We start from the raw sequence: 22514 nt of genomic DNA, 5'->3' as shown, positions 1-22514 counted from the left end.
TCTTACAGTCACTGGTAAGAGACTGAAAAAATCTTTTACGCTCTTTATAGGGGGTGACTGGTGTCAGCTCTCTACCACTCCTTTGGCTGGGCGGTAGGCAGAGGCCTGGCTAGTCTGAAGTGAGCTACTCCTAGACACTAGTGGTGTTTAGGTGGGCGGGCATCGTAGGGTCACGAGCGTGGCACGATGTTTCCTCGGGTCAAGGTAAACCCGGGGACGGTTGGGGCCGGTGGGCCTCGTATCGCGCCTTTACGTTGAGCCATAGGGTTATACGGTACAGATCGTTAGGCCCTTCGGTTTCCCCTCTTTGAGCCGAAAGGATAACGAGATGGTGTTTGCGTAAGAGGGATGCCATCGAGCCTAAGGGATGCGCGGGCTAGCAGGCAGGCACGCTGCTAGACCTTTGTGACCAATCGGTAGAGGTGTGCTGCAACTGGAGCAGTCCACCCAAGTTCCCTTGCGGGATTAGCATGATGTTGGGTGTCAATCATGCGTGCGGGCGGCCTATACTGATGCTAAGGACCTTTGCCCCAAGATCTGAGTCCTGTGGGATAAGATGAGCCTAAAGGCCCTGAGTTGGTTGCTAACCAGCTGAAATGTGATGCTTGCGTAAACTTGATACGGGAGCTAGCGTACAATACGGACGAGCATGGTGTTAGGTTCTCACCATGTCTAGAAGTAATAAAACCATGAGAACCGGGGCTGTGTGCCCCTACGGGGATTCGAGGGTCGATGCTCAAGGCCTTAAGCCCTGCGACCAGAGTTGGGTGCTTAGGGTCACTTGGAGAATCGTGGGTTGAGGCGCGATGAGAGTTGGGTTCCTCTCTATAGAGTTCGAAAGAAGCGACTCTACAGGGTCAAAGCCAGAGAAGGCTCATGGGTAGGTGGCTTGAAGGATCGAAATGGATCTATCCAAGAGAAAAATGGACTCATAAAAGGCTGACCTTGACTATGAGTAGTATTGGTGCTGCACGAACGCGTGGTTTCAGAAGGTGGAATGCGTGGACCGTGACAGATTTGGTATTAGAGCCTTGGTTTGGCTTAGTGGCGAGATTTACATGACCCCTTTGTGTGGGGCGAGTGACGTGAAATCGAGGTAGTGCCAAGCTCAAAAGAAGCTATCAAGACGCAAATACGGTTCTGTGGCTATGAGGACTCGAAAGGGAGCCAACAATGTGTGCTGTGGGAAAAATTGGGCCTATGTAAAAAGGCTCTCGAGTAGGCTCTTGGATGCCAAGCAAAAGGGCATCGGAGTCTAGCCTCACCTAGAAAAAGATGTTGGCATATTTTGGGGCATGCAATGCCTTCACGGTGGAAGGAACCGTAATGAGACCAAGATGCGAAAATGGGCTTACACCATGAAATGGTGTTGCGTAAGGCCATGTGGGCCGAGTGAATCTTGTCCTGAGGGGCATGAGGTATCGAGTTTCAAGATTAATTACTAATGTGTGCACTTGCTGAATGGTGCAGGTGCCCCAGCGGGGGTACAAGCCGAAGTAATTAGGTCCAAGCATGGGGTCCTTACACAAAGAAGTATGGAGTGGCTAAAGATTAAAGCCACAAGTGGGTCGATCGGTGGACCTTGAAAATTGAGTGGCTTGGTGAATCCCTGAGTCGAGCAAATCAGTGGACTAGGCATCTAGTTGGGTAGTGGATCTCCGAGTATAAGCAGATTTTGAGATGGCATAAGAGCCATGCTAGAGTTAAGGCAGATGAGCAGTAGATCCATCAAGGAGACATGGTTACGTATAATGCTGAGCCGACATTTGAGTAAAAGTGGGGGAGACATGATTCCCTGTGGGACGGAGTCAAGCCATAGGAGCCTGAGCTGATGGAGCTTAGTGTTCGAGCTAGGAGCAAAGACCGAATTAGTGTGCGCTATAAGGTGCCGTCTCGAGGGCGGTTGGCCAGAGGGCCACACCTAGAGGGGTGACCTTGGAGGGGCCGAGAGGACCCAAGTTGAGAGATGACCAAAGTGCCTGAATACCACTGTGCTAAGGTCTATCATGTGGGGTGCCGTATAAGTGCGGTTGACCTAAGCACCACGTCCAGAGGGGCACATCAAAGAGTCGATGCTGCAAGTCTGCAATCGGTGTGAAGGGTCACATCCGGTGGGACACACCAATGAGTGACAAAACGGGTGGTGATTCATTCTACTGAGAGTCATTGATCAATGAGGGTGCCTCAAGGTCGTAACATGACATGATCAAGGGATGAAGCAATGGTATGGCCCATATAGAACAACCAAGGTAAGGTTAGATGCTTCGAACGAGAACAGAGCAGAGCGGCATGGGTGCGGCAACGTGACCAATCTACATCAACAATGGACGAGTGCTGTGGGTGGTGCCCCATGTGACGAGACCTCGACCTAATCCTTGAGGGCATAAGTGAAAGACATATGAGTAAATGTCAGTTGTGTGCAACAAGGAAGTTGGGTGTGGTCTTGGCGTCGATAAGGGCATCGACATAGTAAATGGGGGAGAGTGTCATGGCCAGGCCTTGGTCCTACCATGACTGACCCCGAACTGAGCAACGATCAAGACCCAACTGGCGAGAAAGTGGTTCTAAGAGATACATGCGTGCATTTGGAGCTTTGAAACATGTTACTAACATGTTGTGCGAGCAGTGGGAGACCTAGACTGTAAGATACGTGGGTAAGTTCGGGACAGTGGTCAAGCACCCTCAAACCAAGTAGTTGGCAGGTGCCATCAATGGAAGCAGTGTGCGGGCATTCTGAGCATAGAAATATATTGAGAATATTGTGCATGTATGGTCTGAGCCATATACCCCAAGATACGTAGGTAAGTGTGAGGTAGTGCGCCGGTGCCCTAGGACCAGCTAGCCAGTAAGGTGCTGGCGGTTGAAGCCATGTACGGGCACCTTCGAATGGGTTGGTAGAGCAACGAGTAGGATCAATGAGTAGTGGTGACCAAGAGGAAGGTTATGGGGCCCTGAGTTAGTCGGAGAAAGGCACTGAGATGGCTAGAGAGAAAAGTGTCCCCATTTCGGATAATCTTACGGTCACTAGTAAGAAACTGGGAAAATTTCTTACGCTCTTTATAGGGGGATGACTGGTGTCAGCTCTCCACTACCCCCTTGGCTAGCAGGCAAGTAGGGGCCTGGCTAGTCTGAAGTGAGCTACTCCTAGGCACTAGTGGTGTCTAGGTGGGCGGGCATCGTAGGGTCACAAGCGTGGCACGATGTTTCTTCGGGTCACGGTAAATCCAGGGACGATTGGGGTCGACGGGCCTTGTATCGTGCCTTTGCGTTGAGCCATGGGATTACAGGTAGAGATCGTTAGGCCCCTCGATTTCCCCTATTTGAGCCGAAAGGATCACGAGATGGCGTTTGCATAGGAGGGATGCCATCGAGCCTGAGGGATGCACGGGCTAGCAGGCAGGCACGCTGCTAGACCCTTGTGGCCAATCGATAGAGGTGTGCTGCAGTAGGGGCAGTCCACCCAAGTCTCCTTGCGGAACTAGCATGATGTTGGGTGTCAATCATGCGTGCGGGCAACCCATACTGATGCTAAGGGCCTTCACCCCAAGATCTGAGTCCTGTGGGATGAGATGGGCCTAGAGGCCCCGAGCTGGCTGTTGACCAGCTGAAATGTGGCGCTTGCGTAAACTTGATACGGGAGCTGGCGTATGATATGGGCGGGCATGGTGCTAGGTTCTCACTATGTCTAGAAGTAATAAAACCATGAGAACCGGGGCTGTGTGCCCTTAAGGGGATTCGAGGATTAGTGCTCAAGGCTTTAAGCCCTGCAGCCAGAGCTGGGTGCTTAGGGTCACTTGAAGAATCGTGGGTTGAGGCACGATGAGAGTTGGGTTCCTCTCTATAGAGTTTTGAAGGAGCGACCCTACGGGGTCAAAGTCAGAAAAGGCTCATGGGTAGGTGGCTTGAAGGATTTAAATGGATCTGTCTAAGAGAAAAATGGACTCATAGAAATGTGACCTTGACTATGAGTAATCTTGATGTCACATGGATGCGTGATTTCAGAAGGTGGAACGCGCCAACTGTGACATTACTGTTGTGCTTCCTGCCTCAAAGAAAGAAAGAAGAGCGATAAGATTTAGTTCAGATTTGACTGTTTGTAGCATGGGAGCAGATTACCCAAAAAATCCCTAGAAATAATGAAAAAAAAAAGATATCTCGGTAATTAAAACTATAAGGGGGCTGTATTGGTGAGATCCAATAGTTAACAGCTACCCAAAAGAAAAACTGCCTAAAAGTTCGAGGACTTTTAGTACCATACCCTACCCCTGAACCAGTAACCTTCACGCCAAGCAAAATTGTCTTTGTCCCTTTCTTTTCTCCATTCTGCCTCTTTCTTTGCTTTATTCTAATAGAGTCTAAAGCAAAGCAAAAGTAAGTGGTTCGTATGCCTAATTGACGAAAGGGAATGAACTTTGTTTCATTTTCGGGGTTATGGATTGGATTCAGTCAGTGTCACGACATAATCAAAAGGAGGGAATGACGTTTTGGTTATCGACAAACATTTCCAAAGATGACCCTTTCAAGTTTTTGGCTGTTTCCTAGATTGAAATAGCCTTTCGTCACCCTAGCAAACAAAAGAAGTGACTATCAAAGAGCTCGCCCTACTGAAGTATCAAAAGTGCGCTCCGTCCAGTGACTAAGAAAGAAATGGGTTTACGCAACAATGAAAGTGATGAGGTCGCAAAGAGGGAAGTAGGGCTCCTACTGACTAAAGTTGGTTTTTCGATTTCCTTTAGAATTAAAATAGCTATGAAGCCCCTACTACAACCTTTGTTTGATTTAAAAGGCGAATAGCCCCCCTGACTAGCCGTATAGGGTGTGGCTTATGATAAGCTACCTTGAATACAAAGAATTCCTAAAAAAAGGGCAAAACCCAGTATTTGATGAAGATTTTCCTATCAATAGATAAGAATTAGTGTTCGATATAGGTGCTATTAAGCATCTGCCCTTTCTCTCTCCATTTTTTTAGAGAAAAAAATATATCGTTCATCTATCTTTTGTATATTTATCATTGATTTTATCTATGAATCAAGTCGAAAGACTTCGTTTTTGGGTTCCCCGATGCCCCAAATGGATTGGATTGTTTCTGCCAACGAAATGAACGCGAAGCCCATTCTGAATGCTTTTTCGATCTGGAAGTTCTCGTAAAGAGAATAAAATGCTACTCTCTTTCCCTCTGTCTTTTTTCGCTTTGCTAATCTTCCCCTCTAACGTGGGCTAGACGACGACTGGCGATAGAGGAAGATACCTAAGAGAAGACGTTCTTATTCGTTGTCCTTATTTTTCTAGTGCAACATAGGAAAACGCCCTCTTTTTGTCATCTCTGCAGCTTTCCTTTGTATTGAACGTATGGTGTAGCTAGGACCTTCAAATCATGTTTGAGCCTATGTTCAAAGTGCAAACCAAACCCATCCTCCTATTTGAATAAGGCTAGAAAGAATGCCTGCCAAGTTTAGATAAGGGAATGCTTCCCCCAACCATTAAAGGAAAGGCTCGACGAAGGGAGGGGATGTGATGGGGGAAGAAAAATGCTTTCGGAGATCAAGAGATTTGATTTGTTTTTCATCAAAAACAAAGAAGGCCAAAGATGGCCTACGGTGTGTGTTATTTGAAGGGAACATGCTTTTTCAACCGCTGTGGTATAATTGTCGGGGCCTCTCCTTATTTCGCCCACTGGCCTATTGGGATAATGGCCTTCAGGTTTTGTGTCATGGACTAAGCTTTCTCTCAACAAGCAATAGCCCGTGCGACACTTGAATGGATGCTTCCACCCAAGACAGCCCTCAATAGTTCGATATCTGAACAAATAACAATTAGCCATAGTTAGTCCCTAGCATACGCAATAAGGCACATTCATATCAAGATCAATCTCAAGCACACACACAAGAAAGCACATTCACATTGACAAAAGAAAAACACATCAAGGCAACAATCGGAACATTAGAATCGAAGTGAATTTCATTAAAATTGAGGATGTTGCATCGAGACTTCCCACCATTGCCAGGGCCAAAGGGCAGCCCTTGGCAGATGGCCTGAGCCTGTATCGTGACTGGTGAGACAGCCCAACAGTACACTACCCGTTCACCCCCCAAAGAGCCTTAGAGATTTTAGAGCTATGCTACCACTAACCATTACAATGTTTGAAATGGGGACACTTTTCTTAGCACAAGAGATCTACCCCGCCATGGCCCTATACATGGGTGGCTCATGACAACCTAAGCCCCGGTCATGGCCTTATACAAGGTTGGCTCATGACATCCTCCCCCACCTATTCTTTTGACGTCCTCGTCAACTTGCTGGCTTAAAATTCTTCAATCTTCCTTTTGAATCTTCGGAGGTCTTGTTCTCTTTCCCAGTTGGTTTTCTTCTAGTCCTAATCCCTCTCACTTCATTAAGTATTCACGAACTAGTCTTCGAGATATCTTGATTTCCCTATCAGCTAAAATCTTTTTGACTCAATGCTCTGATGGTGGCTTCATGGTGATGGCGGCTCTGGTTGGCTCCCTTCGGCTAGCATATGTAGGATCTGTATGGAAAGGTTTCAAGTTACTCACATGAAATACTGGGTGCACCTTCATCCACTTTGGTAGGTCGATTTTGTGAGAAGCATTCCCCACCTTGGAAAAGATCTTCACTGGACCCTCATATTTGCGCACCAATCTACGATCTCTCTTTCTCAAGAACTTGGTTTGTTCAGGGACTAGTCGAACAAGAACCAAATCACCAACTTAGAATTGTTGAGCCCTGCGACCTTTGTCTGCCCATTTTTTCATTCGCTTCGATGCTTTCTCCAGGTAGGCTTATGCAATCTCCGTGTTTTATTTCCTCTCCTTGTCGAGGTTGAAGGCTCTCGGATTATTTCCTCCATATTGTTCCAAGAAAGTGTGGGGTAGCCTTGGTAATTGTCCGGTGACCACCTCAAATGGGCTCTTATTAGTGGAAGAGCTTTTGTTGGAATTAAAGCAAAGTTGAGCAACGTCTAATAACGAAGGCCAGTTCTTCTGATTGGCTTGAACAAAATGCCTTAAGTATTCCTCTAATAATCCATTGAACAGTTCCATTTGACCATCAGTTTGAGGGTGGTAGCTTGAGGATATTTTAAGTTGGGACCCCAATATCTAGAAAAGTTCTCTCCAAAAGGACCCCGTGAATCTCGGATCTCTATTGCTGACAATGTTTTGAGGGAGGCCCCAGTATTTGTGTCACGCCCCAAATCGAGGCATAACACGGCCATATTATCTTAAAGTAAAACCCCAAAGCAATACGAAGCCTAATCCATAACCATTGAACAACTCTCAAATATAAAAGGTTCTTATTAAGTAACATATGTAGATAACAAGTCTTCAAAGGTTCAAAGTCGAGTATTACAACTAAAATAAACAATACTTCATAAAATCCTATATTTCTAAGTAGTTCTCCAATGCTCGATTCTTTTAACTTTTCTCAAGCTAATCATACTTATCATTCATAACATCTGTAAAAGAAAAGAAAATAGGGAATGAGCAAACCACAGCTCAGTAAGTGAAGGTTCACACACCTTACCAGATCAAACATCGTTTCATACATGTCATATAGATCATTCAAAACATTCATCAAATCATAATGTCAAAACATCTCAATATCATCGTTTTGTCAAACATTTCGTAAATTCATAAATCATTGTAAAATATGTTACTATTCAAATATCATAATCAAACCAAATCATGGATCAATCATTAAAAATCATCATTATCATAAATCATCATTATCATTCAAATCGTTAGCTACGGTCATTGCTATAACCCGTGACATTGGTCATATCGACAATTTCATTCTCATGATCATTGCTAACTATTATAATCCATTAGCCAGGGCTTACGCTAACTACTATTACCCGTTAACCAGGGTCGTATGATCATTTCTTTGCTAACTACTATTAGCCGTTAGTTAGGGTCGTAGAACTAGTTCTGGTGTCGATGATTCCACTTCTCAGGGATGTAAAAACGTAGCTATCATAAAATTATTCTTTAAACATAAATCATTTTCTCATTTCATTCATAAGCATGATCCATCGTTTATATAAAGAAACACAAAATAATCATATGCTTGATCCTATTTTCATACATTGAAAATAATGAAATAAAATATTCATTCAATTAGAAACATACATATATACATAGTTTCGAAAACAAGCAAAGTGTGTGAGATTCTACTTACCTTATTCTGATTCCACCACCTAATTTTTTTCCCTCAAAATTTAGTGGCCTATTCAAGATAATTCCAACATAACAATAATTAATCAACCCATTTGAGGCCACTTATACCAAAATAATTAAGTTAAACAAGTAATAACTTGAGTAATTAATTCTGGCAGTCTACGTTACTTTCACTAAAACAACCATAACTCAAGATATCCAATTCAGAATTAAAATATTTTTAATGCGTTAGAAACTAGACTTGACAAGCTTTCTAACCATATATGGGCCATCTCGTGATTCTTTGTGGATTAATTATAACAATTTTTGAAATCCACGTCATATGCTGCTGCCAGACAGCCTGTATACCTTTTCATAAAAATTACATATTTATTCATAGGTAACTCCAAATTCAATTCCGCTTATTTCATTGGAAAGTAGACTCAATAAGCTTTCCAAACATATGTGGCTTAATCTATAAATCCTTGTATAAAAATTAAAGGAAATTTCGTAATTCCTCTTTACTGCTGCTACTAGGCAGCCTGCACATCCTTAGGTAAAAATTGGATAACTCTTCATAGAGAACTCGTATTCAACACCCATTTGTTTTATTAAAAAGTAGATTCAACATGATTTCCATCCATATATAATAATCATAGTAGTATTTAACCCTTTAATACAGAATATAACCTTAATTCATCGCTTCAAACATAAGATTCATATCAGGATTTATACGAAACAAAGATTTTTCTATCTATTCTAATCAAATTTCTGTTTCAGCAATAAAATAACATTACCAACTTTCTCAACACTTAACTTGACCCTAATTAAAGTCTAAATCATCTGCCCAAAGAGGGATAATGAAAACCCTAAAATTTTAGGGTTTTTCGATTATAAATTACACCTTAAAACTTAACCATCAATACTCCAAAATTGAAAGAGATTATTTACTCACCTCTAACAGATAATTTCTCCTTGTAGATTTGTTCTTCCCTTCACTTGGAATCCTTTAATTGATCTTTTCTGTATAAGAAACATATGAGAAATAAGTTTCTGTTTTTCTTTCGATTAATCGTCGACTGAAAACTGAAAAGTTAACTTTATCAATAAAAAATTGGGTTATTTATCAATAAGTCCTCTGTATTTCTCATTCTTTATTAAAGAGTCCCCTATTTATAAAAATACTTACAATAGTCCTTTTTTTTTGGGTATTACAATTTGACCACATGTTTAAACAATAGTCAAGCTGTGTCTTTTGCTGTACAATACTTGTGAGCGGGAATGAATGTGGCGTACTTAAAGAACCGGTCAGTCACCACCAAAATAGTTCCAAGATCACCAACCTTGGGTAGGCTTGAAATGAAATCAAGAAAGATGCTTTTCCACAGTCTGATGGGTACCGATAGTGGTTCAAGCATGCTTGCAGGTTTTTTTTTTTAATTTTGTCTTATTGGCAAATGACGCAAGTCTTTGTATAGTCCATCACATCTTATCGCATGTGAGGCCAATAGTATCCATATTTCAATAACGCCAAAGTGCGTTGCCAACCCAGATGTTCGACCCATGGTGTGTCATGATATTTCCTCATCAGTATCTATCTCAGACCTTCTGCTCTTTGCACAAACAATCGAGGCCCCTTGGTCCACAAGACCCTATTTTCTTGCCAGAAGTACTTGGACTTCCCCTCTTCCACTAGCTTCAGGATGGCACTGGCCTGTGGGTCCTTCCCTAAATGATCTTCAATCAACTTACGAATGTCTGTCGTGGCTCTGCTAGCCGCCATTAAGGCAATTCTTCTAAGGGCCGTTAACTCTATTCACCTGCTTAATGTATCGGCCACTTGATTGGTCTTTCCAGCGGTGTGCTCAAAACAAAAATCGAACTCCACTAAAAATTCTTATCGTCTAGCTTGTTTCGCTGTAAGCCTTGGTTGGGTGAAGAAATGGCTAACGACCACATTGTCTGTCTTCACGACAAAGTGTAAACCCAACAAATAATGTCGCCAAGCCCTCAAGCAGAGAACTACCACCAGGAGCTCTTTTTCCTGGGCTGTATATTTCCTCTTAGCTTCACTTCGCTTCTTACTTTCAAATGCTATCGAGTGATATTATTGTAAATGCACTCTTTCAATAGCGAAATCAGATGCATCCGTCTGAACTTCGAAAGGCTTTTCAATATTAGAGAGAGCTAAGATGGGATCCTTCATAATAGCATTCTTCAATCCCTCAAAGGCCTCTTGGCACTCACTTGTCCAACACCATTTATGCTCCTTCTTCAATAGCTTCATGAGAGCTGTGGTCTTGCGAGAGTACCCTTTTACAAACCTTTTATAATAGTAGGCTAGTCTTAAAAACGTGCGGAGTTCACTAACATTCTTCGGTGTTGTCCACTCCTTGAGGGCCCTAACCTTTTCCATGTCCATTCGAATATGGCCACGTTCGATAATGTGACCGAGAAACTGGAATTAGGTCTGAGCAAATGCACACTTCTCCATTTTCACATATAACTGGTGGTCTTGTAACCTTCGAAGCACCTGGTGTAGGTGTTCTTGATGTTCTTCCAGAGTGGAGCTATATACCACTATGTTATCTAAGTAGATGACTACAAATTTGTCTAGATAGTTATGGAACACCTGATTCATCAATGTACAAAATGTGGCACGAGCATTGGTCAGTCTAAAGGGCATAACAAGAAATTCAAATGCACCATACCGTGTTACACAAATGGTCTTTGACTCATCTCCCTCAACGATTCTGACCTGATGGTAGCCAGATCTCAAGTCCAATTTGAAAAAGTACTTGGCTCGGCTCAATTGATGAAACAAATTTGCTATAAGAGGGATGGGATATTTGTTTCTCATGGTGACTTTGTTCAAGGCCCTGTAGTCAACACATAATTGTAAACTTCCATCATGCTTTTTTGAAATAGCACTAGCACTCCGAAATGAGCCTTTGATGGTCTAATGAACTCGGCTTGTAGAAGCTCATCTAACTATTTTCTTAGTTCGGCAAACTTTGGTGGGGCCATGCGGTAAGGGGCTCTAGCAGGGGGTTTCACTCCTAGGAGGAGCTTAATTTCATGGTCCACTACTCGTCGATGAGGTAGAACCTTAGGCAACATCTCTGGCATCACCTCTTCGAATTTTTTCAACACTTTTTTCACGTCATCTGGTATCGATTCCACTCCTGGCCCTTCTTTGTAGATTGACATGGCCACAAAGAAGGGTTCCCCTCTCTTTACCCCTTTCTTGAACTGTAAAGCTAAAATCATTTTCTTCTCACTCTTTGGCCGGATAGTGGTCGGCACCACACATGGGTGTTCCCCTAAGAACAATAAGCAACTAGCGACAGAGATAGGGATCACCTGAGCCAACATCTTGAAGTCCAATCCGAGAACAACATCAAAGTCATCCATGGGTGAAACTGTAAAGTCTACCTTTCCTTCCTATGGCCCCAATTTGGTCGTTACATTCTTGAAGCTTCCATTGATCACAAAGGCTGACGAATTAACTACCTTCATTCGTCTACAGTCCTTGCTAACCTGGAGATCACACCTTTTTACTTCTTCTGGTGTGATGAAGGTATCGGTTGCACCCCTATCTACCATGGCCTTGGTGACCTTCTCATTGATCATTAAGTTTACATACATCAGGCCTCTACCCTGCTCTTTTTTTATTGTGTTTAGTTGGGGTGAAGGGCATTAAGGAACCTTATTGAAGCCATCCTAGCTGGCACCTCTTCAACTTCTTCAACGCTCTCTGGCGCTTTTACGGACTCTTGAGACGAGGCTTTTAACGCATTAAGGGTTCCTTTGTGTGGGCATTCGATTACCCAATGCAGCCCATTGCAGAGGAAGCAAGCTAGCGGTTGCCTAGGCTTGAAAATCACTGCGTTGCTTGTCTTTGGGTTGGGTGCTATCTCGATCAAAGGACCTCATGTCTGATCCCCCACTAAAGGGTTGGTCCAACTTAGTCATCTTTTCCCTACTCCCAAAGTTGAAGCTACTGCCAACTGATGGAGGATTTTTCCTTTTTGAAGAGCCATCATTATAATCGTGGAGACGTTCAGCTGCAGCAATGGCCGTGGCCACATCTTGCACTTTTTATCTTTGTAGTTTTGTCCTGGCCCAAGGCTCGAGGCCCTCAAGAAAATAACATATCTTGTCCTTTTCAGACATGTCTTGAATATCCAACATCAGGGTAGAAAAACTTCTTACAAACTCTCGCACTGTTCCTGTTTGCACCAATTCTTGAAGTCTCTTTCGGGCCATATACTCCATATTCTCAGGAAAAAATTGATTTTTCAGTTCTTGTTTCAGGTCCTTCCAAGTCTTAATCAAGCACTCATCATTGACAAACTTAGAGCGCCACCATAGCTTGGCATCATCTATGAGGTACATCGATGCCATTACTACCTTATCTTCCTCTGAATCTGTGTGTATAGCTCGAAAGTACTACTCCATGTCAAATAAGAAGTTTTCAAGCTCCTTGGCATCCCTTGGCCCTTCATAGCATTGAGGCTCCGACACCTTGGCCCTTTTTTCCCTTTTCCGTCGAGTTCGAACCCGATCTGGCCACAGCCATTTGTAAGATGCTCACTTGTGCTCTGAGCTCCTCAAACTCTTTTTGGAGAATATTCAAGGCATCTCTAACCTCTTCGCTCACGTTGTGGAGAGTATCGGACAACTCCCGCTGGGTTGTCTCGATCTTTAGTCACCATGTGAGTTTTCACTACGGCCACCGCGACCTCAAGTTCCTAAATTCTCTGTTGATAATTGGGTCCACCACTTGTGGCCATCTCTTCCATTTCTAGCACTTCTCAACCGCGCTCTGATACCACGTGTCACGGACTAGGCTTTCTCTCAACAAGCAATAGCCCATGCGGCACTTGAATGGACGCTTCCACCCAAGTCAACCCTCAATAGTTTGATATTTGAACAAATAACCATTAGCCACAGTTAGTCCCTAGTATACGCAATAAGGCACATTCATATCGAGATCAATCTCAAGCACACACACAAGAAAGCACATTCACATCGACAAAAGAAAAACACATCAAGGCAATAATCGGGACATTAGAATCGAGGTGAATTTTATTAAAATCGAAGATGTTACATCGGGACTTTCCACCATCGCCAGGGCCAGGGGGCAGCCCTTGGCGGATGACCTAAGCCCGTATTGCGATCGGTGAGACAGCCTAATAGTATGCTGCCCGCTCACCCCCTAAAGAGCTTTAGAGATTTTAAAGCTATGATACCGCTAACCATTACAATGTTTGAAATGAGGATAATTTTCTTAACATAAGAGATTTATCCGATCATGACCCTATACATGAGTGACTCATGACAACCTAAGCCTCGATCATGACCCTATACAAAGTTGGCTCATGACACTTTGTCTGCCCTATATAATAAGAAATTTCGATTTGACCCGAGAAAACACTTGCAACAATAGAAAGGAAGGGGTCCATGTAACTGCTGCGCCCGCCCCTCTTCAACATCAATGGGGCAGCAGGTTCGGCATCTACTAGAAAAGAGAGAATCCACTTCAGATAACCATGCCTCTGCTAGGCAGCGTGCGGAATGGCCAAGAGCGGACCTTTTTGGATATACAATCCAAGTCGAGAGTGGAGTTACGGGAACAGCCGTCTGATGGAAAACAACTTTCACGTTCGGTTCAGAGAGCACTTTTTTCGTTGAGAATTCCTCGTTCCCTTTCGTGTGAATTCCCCAACGGTGAATTGAAAACTTGTGGGGCCCTATCTATTCCATCTCTCGAGCCCCGAAGAAAACCCCCTCCCCTTCGGACTCCATATCTCTTTTGACTCTATATACGTGGGCCTGATATCTACGAGGGTTCACCCACCCCGATTACAGCGTTCCTTTCTATTGCACCTAAAATTTCTATTTCTTCTAATATTTCACGTGTTTCTATTTATGGTTCCTATAGAGTTACATTGCAACAAATTTTTTTTTTTTTTGCAGCATTGCTTGGCCGTCATGGCCCAAACGAAAGTGAAAAATCCTCTAGCTCATAGTTCAATTGGACATGTAGGTTATATTCGTACTGGTTTCTCATGTGGAACCATAGAAGGAATTCAATCACTACTAATCGGTATCTTTATTTATGCATTAATGACAATAAATGCATTCGGCATAATTTTAGCATTACGGCAAACCTGTGTCAAATATATAGAAGGTTTGGGGGCTCTAGCCAAAATGAATCCTATTTCGGCTAGTACCTTCTCCATTACTATGTTCTCATACACAGGAACAACCCTGTTAGCCGGCTTTTGTAGCAAATTCTATTTGTTCTTCGCCGTTTTGGGTTGTGGGGCTTACTTCCTAGCCCCAGTGGGAGTAGTGACTAGCATTATAGGTTGTTGGGCGGCCAGAAGGTTGCCATGAGTAACTCAATTTGGGGGGCCGAAGGCTATTCTCCGTGCACCAGACACGTAGCTTACCGAATCAGTTGCGAAACAGATGAGAATGCATGCTACGAAAGATAGGGTCGAGTCTGATACATCAACCGTCTACTCAATATCCTTTTATGAGTCCACAATCATTACACGAGATGAACCTTGGTTTGGTGAATTGAAGTTGGCCTTAGGTGTAATAGGACTCCCAGTTACTGCACACGATCGTATACTGAGGTGCTCCCCGTCGGTTGTTGGAACGACGGGAGTCGGGCCTGGCCTCGATTCAGAAAGATGAAAGGCACAAAAGTCTAAATAGGGGGTTCAAAATTCCCCATCTCATTGGGGGCAAAAAACAAATCGACATCTCAATGTGATACAGCCTTTTCTATTTAGTTGGGAAAGAATGACGAAGTCCATCCGAATATTCCAATGAAGAATAAGAGGAGAGCAAAGCGCCAATGGCGCGTGAAGCGCATGCGGAGTGGGCACAAAGAAAAAGAAGTGTGGAGAAGAAGCAGTCGAGCTCATTCCCAAAGCTTCCTGGACCCAAAGCAGTGCAGTCTTTCCTGGCCAAATCAAGGATTTGGGGCTTTTTGCTACGCTACAACACTATATAAATAGAAAGATAGATCCATCCATCTATCCTATCCAATTTCGATTTTGATATCTAAAAAAGAATCGATTTCATTCAACGTTTGATTCAACGAACTACGCTTAGCCCCCCCGCTCATGAAACGACTTTGCTGCAATGGATGGCAGAGGGTCCGTAGTACCCAAAGCGCTAGAGTGATCCAGTGGCCGGGAAAGGGGCCTAGAAGTGCCTACTACTACACCACACTACACTTGGCTCTACACATTTACCGAGCTAACCCCTGTCCAGTGCCTGGCAGAGGGGGCGGGGGCTTCAATCTTTATTCCTTATCCCCATCTTCGCCCAGGCTAACGGGGCCTTACTTATTCAGGGGGGAGAGTGGAGCCTCGAGAAGCACTGTTGAGAGGAAGATTCTTGGCTCCACTTCATTCTCTGCAGGGTTCCAAACCTTTCTTCAACATAGGTGACAACGGGGGCAGAGATGGAAGAGATCGAATAAATATGAAAAAAAGAAGAATATTGAAAACGTTCCTAACCCTTTCGTAGAGCTGTGTATTGTAAGTGATCTGAACCTGCCCAGAATGAGCCTCTCATAGAGGCAAGTGAAGTTGCTGAACCGTATGACGGGCAACTATCTCTTGCGGTTCGGAGAGGACTCAGCTGTTAGTTAGTACCCCCTTGATTTCGGGGTGGGCCCTTTCACTCTATTTTATTATATACGCTTAACGAAAAGAATGTTTTTTTGATAACCAATGGATCGTAACAAGTCGTTACTACTAGCAATGACTTCCTCTTTCGTTACTTCATTCTTTCTATATCCCTCTCCTTTGTTCTCAGTTACTCATCAAATGGCACTCAGTTCATATATTTAAGTTCGATCATTGACAAGTTCAAAGAAAAGGTGGCCCATTGATAAAGAATTGATTACAACCCAATAGGGTCTTGGGGAGGAATTTTTCAAGTAGACGAAGGAAGGGATTACTGGTTGATGGAATGCTTGCTTGCTGTCAGGCAGAGATGCACATAACGAGTTCTTAGAAGGGAAAGAATACGGCAAGGAAGTGAAATTGTTGATGCAGAGAATGCCCTGACAGAAGGAATTGAATCAATAAAGGAAGAATGCGCTCTTGCTGCAAGAATGGCTTTAAGACGGGCTTGCCCCTCGCTTTCTACCTATCTTATTTTTTAATCTCTTTTTCTGTGCTTTTTAGTGAGGGAGCGAAGCCAGGGTCTCACCTGTAATCCCGGAATGGAATAGCCATACGAGGGAATGTGAGGTCTCAGTGTAAAAAGTTTTTTACCTCTACATAAATTACTTCTTTCCTATACGAAGACAGTGTCTCGAGCTAGAAAGCCCATTTTAAATATAAAAATTGTTCATATTTCCAAATAGTATTCGTACGCCTGGTTAACAATAAAAATCTACGTCACATGCTAGATGCGGTATAATTTCGTACAAGCCAAGCACAGACCTCACCCACTACGACCGGCTTTCGCTGGCCTGGGAGAGCGAGTCATTAGGCCAAGGCTAAGAAGTCCTGGTACTCTAAAAATCTGACCTCTGCTCAAAGGAACGAGTGGGCGTAGGAGTCAAGGGAATGAGCACAACACACACCGGGTCTCCAGGTGAATAAACCCAAGGTCTAAACCTATGTTGTAGCGGAAAAGAAAAGGGAAGGCAGATACAGATCCCAAAAGCTCATAAGAAGTCCCAAGGTTAGGTACGCCTACTGCAACGCTTTGGAGTGAATGCGTAGCTCTGAGCTCCCGGTCTTTCTTTGCTTTAGGAGGTAGGAAATAGAATAAAAGTCCAAAAGCTTGAGGCAGCTGGGTCTGTGTAGTGACTCCGTACCCAGTGTGGGTTGGTTGACTCTGCTTCCCACGGGCTAACTAGATAAGATGACATGAATCTACTATATAATAAAAATAGGCACCAGGTCTCGTCTATAAAAACAAGGCTGAGGACGAAGCTAAAGTGCTTTCATATAAGTATGTGAAACGGAGCCAGTAGAAGAGAACTCGGATTCCTGGCGTGCAAGCTCATACCTCATAAATTACATATACGAAGACAGAGCCAACTAGTACCATTCCCGCTTGCAAAGTATAGGCTAAACAAGCAAAGGGTATCTGAGCAAGTGAGTCTCTGCTCGCTTTCTTGAAATCTCCTTCTTTTAGAATATAAATAATATAATAGAGAAGAGAGAGCCTATTTTATTGCCTAGTCCAATCCCTAAAAAGTAGTATTACCGCAGCTACACGGGAACAAAAATCAATCCACGTATTATTTTCTTCTGATGCTATTTGCTTAATACGTACAAATCAAAGTCAAGACTAAGACTTGACTTCGTCTCTTCTTGCACTACCGGTGTGTACAGACAGAGCCAAGACCATGGTTTTATCTGAGTCAGTATCCACCATAATCAGTCTTGCTTCTTGTCTTGGGATGAGTGAATTCATTTAATAGAAGGTAATGCGTTCGAATGCAGCCATGGTGTCTTTTCTTTCGGTGAGCGGGACATAAACCCTAAGTCCTAAATAACAAAAAAAGGTTTCCAGGAGAGGTTTCCGTAAGGAATGACGCCAAAAGCGAATGCATTAATCCGTTTCAGGGGTTAGGTAGGATGCGTCCAAGTAAGATAGTGCGAACACCGAGCCAAGGCACGGGTACTCACACGAGGTGTGTCATGATAGGATCATGATCAGAATTTAAGTTATCATGAGCTACCCATGTATAGGGTTATAGTCGGGTAGATCCCTTATGTTAAAAAAAGTGTTCTCATTTTAAACATTGTAATGATTACTGGTAGCATAGCTCTAAAATCTCTAAGGCTCTTTAGGGGGTGAGCCGGCAGCGTTGTGTTGGGCTGTCTCACCGGTTGCTATGCGAGCTTAGGCCACCCACCAAGGCTACCCCCTGGCCCTGGTGATGGTGAGAGATCCCGATGTATGATTCTCGTTTATAATAAAATTCACCCCGATTGAATGTCCCGATTGTTGCCTCGATGTGCTTTTCTTTTTCTCGATGCGAATATGCCTTCTTGTGTGTGTGCTTGAGATTGATCTCGATATATTGTGCCTTATTGTGAATGCTTGTGACTAACCATGGCTTATGGTTATTTGTTCAGATATCGATCTATTGAAGGCTGACTTGGTTGGGAGCACCCATTCAAGTGCCGTACGATCTATTGCTTGTTGAGAGAAAGCTTAGTTCGTGACATGTGGTATCAGAACACGGTTGAGAAGTGCTAGAAAAATGAATGAGATGGCCACAAGTGGTGGATCGGATCATCAACAGAGAAGTGAGGAACTTGAGGCCGCGGTGGCCGCAATGAAAACTCATATGGTGACAAAAGATCGAGTGAGGGAGATCGAAACAACCCAGCGGGAGTTGTCCGATACTCTCCACAATGTGAGCGAATAGGCTAGAGATGCCTTGAACATTCTCCAAAAGGAGTTTGAGGAGCTCAAAGCACAGGTGAGCATCCTACAAATGGCTGTGGCCAGATCGGGTTGGAGCTCAATGGAAAGGGGACAAAGGCCCAAGGTGTCGAAGCCTCGATGCTATGAGGGGGCAAGGGATGCTAAGGAACTTGAAATTTCTTGTTTGACATGGAGCAATACTTTCGAGCTGTACACACAAATTCAGAGGAAAACAAGATGACAATGGCGTCGATGTACCTCGCAAGGGATGCCAAGCTGTGGTGGCGCTCCAAGTTTGTCTATGACGAGTGCCTGATTAAGAATTGGACGGATCTGAAGCGAGAATTGAAAAACCAGTTTTTCCCTGAGAATGTGGAGTATATGGCTCGAAGGAGACTTCGAGAGTTGGTGCAAACTGAAACGGTGCGAGAGTTCGTAAGGAACTTTTCTACCTTGATGTTGGATATTCGAGACATATCCGAAAAAGACAAGATGTTCTATTTTCTTGAGGGCCTTAAGCCTTGGGCGAAGACAGAACTACAAAGGCAGAAAGTGCAAGATGTGGCCACGGCCATGGCTGCAGCTGAACGTCTTCATGATTACAATGATGGCTCCTCAAAACGAAAAAACCCTCCATCAACTGGCAGTAGCTTTAACTTTGGGAGTGGGGAAAAGATGACTAGGTTGGATCGACCCTTCAGTGGGGGATCAGACAGGAGGTCCTTTGGTCGAGATAGCACCCAGCCCAAGGCAAGCAACACAGAGATTTTCAAGCCTAGGCAACCGCTAGCTTGCTTTCTTTGGAAGGGGTCGCATTGGGTGGCTGAATGCCCGCACAGGGGAGCCCTTAATGCCTTGAGGACCTCGTCTCAAGAGTCCGTAAAAGCGCCATAGAGCGTTGAAGAAGCTGAAGAGGAGCCAACTAGGATGGGTTCAATAAGGTTCCCCAATGCCCTTCGCACCCAATTGAACACTATAAAGAAAGAGCAGAGTGAGGCTTGATGTACGTGAACTTGACGATTAATGAGAAAGCCACCAAAGCCATGGTGGATACGGGTGCAATCGACACTTTCATCACACCAGAATAAATAAAAAGGTGTGGTCTTCAGATTAGTAAAGACTGTGGACGAATGAAGGCGGTCAATTCGCCAGCCTTTGCGATCAGTGGAAGCTTCAAAAGTGTGACAACTCGATTGAGGCCATGGGAAGGGAAGGTAGACTTTATAGTTTCCCTTATGGATGACTTTGATGTTGTCCTCGGATTGGACTTCATGATGTTGGCTCAGGTCATCCCTATCCCCGCCGTTAGCTGCTTGTTGTTCTTAGGGGAACACCCATGTGTGGTGCCAGCCAACATCTTACCAAAGAGTGGGAAGAAAATGATTTCAGCTTTGCAGTTCAAGAAAGGGGTAAAGAGAGGGGAACCCTCCTTTGTGGCGGTGCCGATTTACAAAGAAGGGTCAAAAGTAGAACCAATACCTGATGGTGTGAGAAAAGTGTTGGAAGAATTCGAAGAGGTGATGCCAGAGATGTTGCCTAAAGTTCTACCCCTTCGACAAGCAGTGGACCATGAAATTAAGCTCCTCCCAGGAGCGAAACCCCCTGTTAGAACGCCCTACCGCATGACCCCGCCAGAGTTGGCCGAACTAAGAAAGCAGTTAGATGAGCTGCTACAAATCGGGTTCATCAGACCATCAAAGGCTCCTTTCGGAGTGCCAATACTATTTCAGAAGAAGCACGATGGAAGTTTGCAATTATGTGTTGACTACAGGGCCCTGAACAAAGTCACCGTAAGAAACAAATATCCCATTCCCCTTATAGTAGACTTGTTTGATCAATTGAGCCGGGCCAAGTACTTCTCCAAATTGGACCTGAGATCTGGCTACCATCAGGTCAGAATCGTTGAGGGAGATGAGCCAAAGACCACTTGTGTGACACGATATGGTGCATTTGAATTCCTTGTTATGCTTTTTGGATTGACCAATGCTCCTGCCATATTTTGTACATTGATGAATCAGGTGTTCCATGACTACCTAGATAAATTTGTAGTCATCTATTTAGACGATATAGTGGTATATAGCTCCACCTTGGAAGAGCATCAAGAGCACCTGTGCCAGGTACTTCAAAGATTACATGACCACCAGTTATATGTAAAAAGGGAGAAGTGTGCATTTGCTCAGACCCAAATCTATTTTCTCGGTCACATTGTCGAACGTGGCCACATTCGAATGGACATGGAAAAGGTTAGGGCCATCAAAGAGTGGACAACACCGAAAAATGTTAGTGAACTTCATTCATTTTTGGGACTAGCCCAACTACTATAGAAGGTTTGTGGAAGGGTACTCTCACAAGACCATGGCCCTCATAAAACTATTAAAGAATGAGCGTAAATGGTGTTGGACGAATGAGTGCTAAGAGGCCTTCAAGGGATTGAAGGATGCTATTATGAAAGATCCCATCTTAGCTCTCCCTGATATTGAAAAGTCCTTCGAAGTTCAGACAGATGCATTCGATTTTGCTATTGGAGGAGTGCTATTGCAATAACATCACCCGATAGCATTTGAAAGTAGAAAGCTAAGTGAAGCTGAAAAAAAATATACGGCCCAGGAAAAAGAACTCCTGACGGTGGTTCATTGCTTGAGGGCTTGGCGACATTACTTGTTGGGTTCACACTTTGTCGTGAAGACAGACAATACGGTCGTTAGCCATTTTCTCACCCAACCAAGGCTTACAGCAAAACAAGCTAGGTGGCAGGAATTTTTAGCGAAATTCAACTTTTGTTTTGAGCACACCGTTGGAAAGACCAATCAAGTGGCTGATGCATTGAGCAGGCGAGCAGATCTGGCGGCCCTTAGAAGAATCACTCCAATGGCGACTAGTAGAGTCACTACAGATATTCACAAGTTGATTGGAGATCACTTAGGGAAGGACCCGCAAGCTTGTGCCATCCTGAAGCTAGTGGAAGAAGGAAAGTTCAAGTACTTCTGGCAAGAAAATGGGGTCCTGTAGACCAAGGGACCTCGAGTGTTTGTGCCAAGAGCAGAAGGTCTGAGACAGATGCTAATGAGGGAATGTCACGACACACCATGGGTGGGACACCCGAGTTGGCAATGCACTTTGGCGTTATTGAAACAGGGATACTATTGGCCTCACATGCGACAAGATGTGATGGACTATATGAAGACTTACCTCATTTGCCAACAAGACAAGGTTGAAAAAAGGAAACCTGCAGGCATGCTTGAACCACTACCAGTACCCACTAGTCCGTGAGAAAGTATCTCCCTCGATTTTATTTCGAGCCTACCCAAGGTTGGTGACCTTGGAGTTATTTTGGTGGTAATTGATCGATTCTCTAAGTATGATATATTCATTCCCGCTCCCAAGTATTACATTACGAAAGATACAGCTCGACTACTGTTCAAACATGTGGTCAAATACTAGGGCCTTCCTTCAACGATCGAGATCCGAGATTCACGGAGTCCTTCTAGAGAGAACTTTTCAAGATATTAGGGTCCCAACTTAACATCTCCTCAAGCTATCACCCTTAAACCGATGGTCAAACGGAACGGTTCAACGAATTATTAGAGGAATACTTGAGGCATTTTGTTCAAGCCAATTAGAAAGACTGGCCTTCATTATTAGACGTGGCTCAACTCTGCTTTAATTCTAACAAAAGCTCTTTCACCAACAAGAGCCGATTTGAGGTGGTCACCGGATAATTACCAAGGTTACCCCTTACTTCCTTGGAATAATATGGAGGAAAGAATCTGAGAGCCTTCAATCTCAACAAAAAGTGGAAACAAAACACAGAGATTGCGCAAACTTACCTGGAGAAAGCATCAAAACAGATGAAGAAATGGGTAGACAAGGGTCGTAGAGCTCAACAATTTCAAGTTGGTGATTTGGTTCTTG

At 43.9% G+C, this 22514-nt stretch overlaps 1 pseudogene; it reads left to right on the top strand.

Moving 5' to 3' along the window:
- The first annotated feature begins 3652 nt into the window (after nucleotides 1-3652).
- On the top strand, nucleotides 3653-16502 carry LOC149513136 (uncharacterized; annotated as a pseudogene).
- Nucleotides 16503-22514: the final 6012 nt, after the last annotated feature.

This window comes from Durio zibethinus, chromosome 20, assembly GCF_047325235.1.
Source record: "Durio zibethinus cultivar Kanyao isolate XHJ-2024 chromosome 20, ASM4732523v1, whole genome shotgun sequence".
In the NCBI taxonomy this organism is placed as follows: domain Eukaryota; kingdom Viridiplantae; phylum Streptophyta; class Magnoliopsida; order Malvales; family Malvaceae; genus Durio; species Durio zibethinus.
The sequence above is the reverse complement of the archived record's forward strand: the minus strand, read 5'-3'. Positions and strand labels throughout refer to the sequence as shown.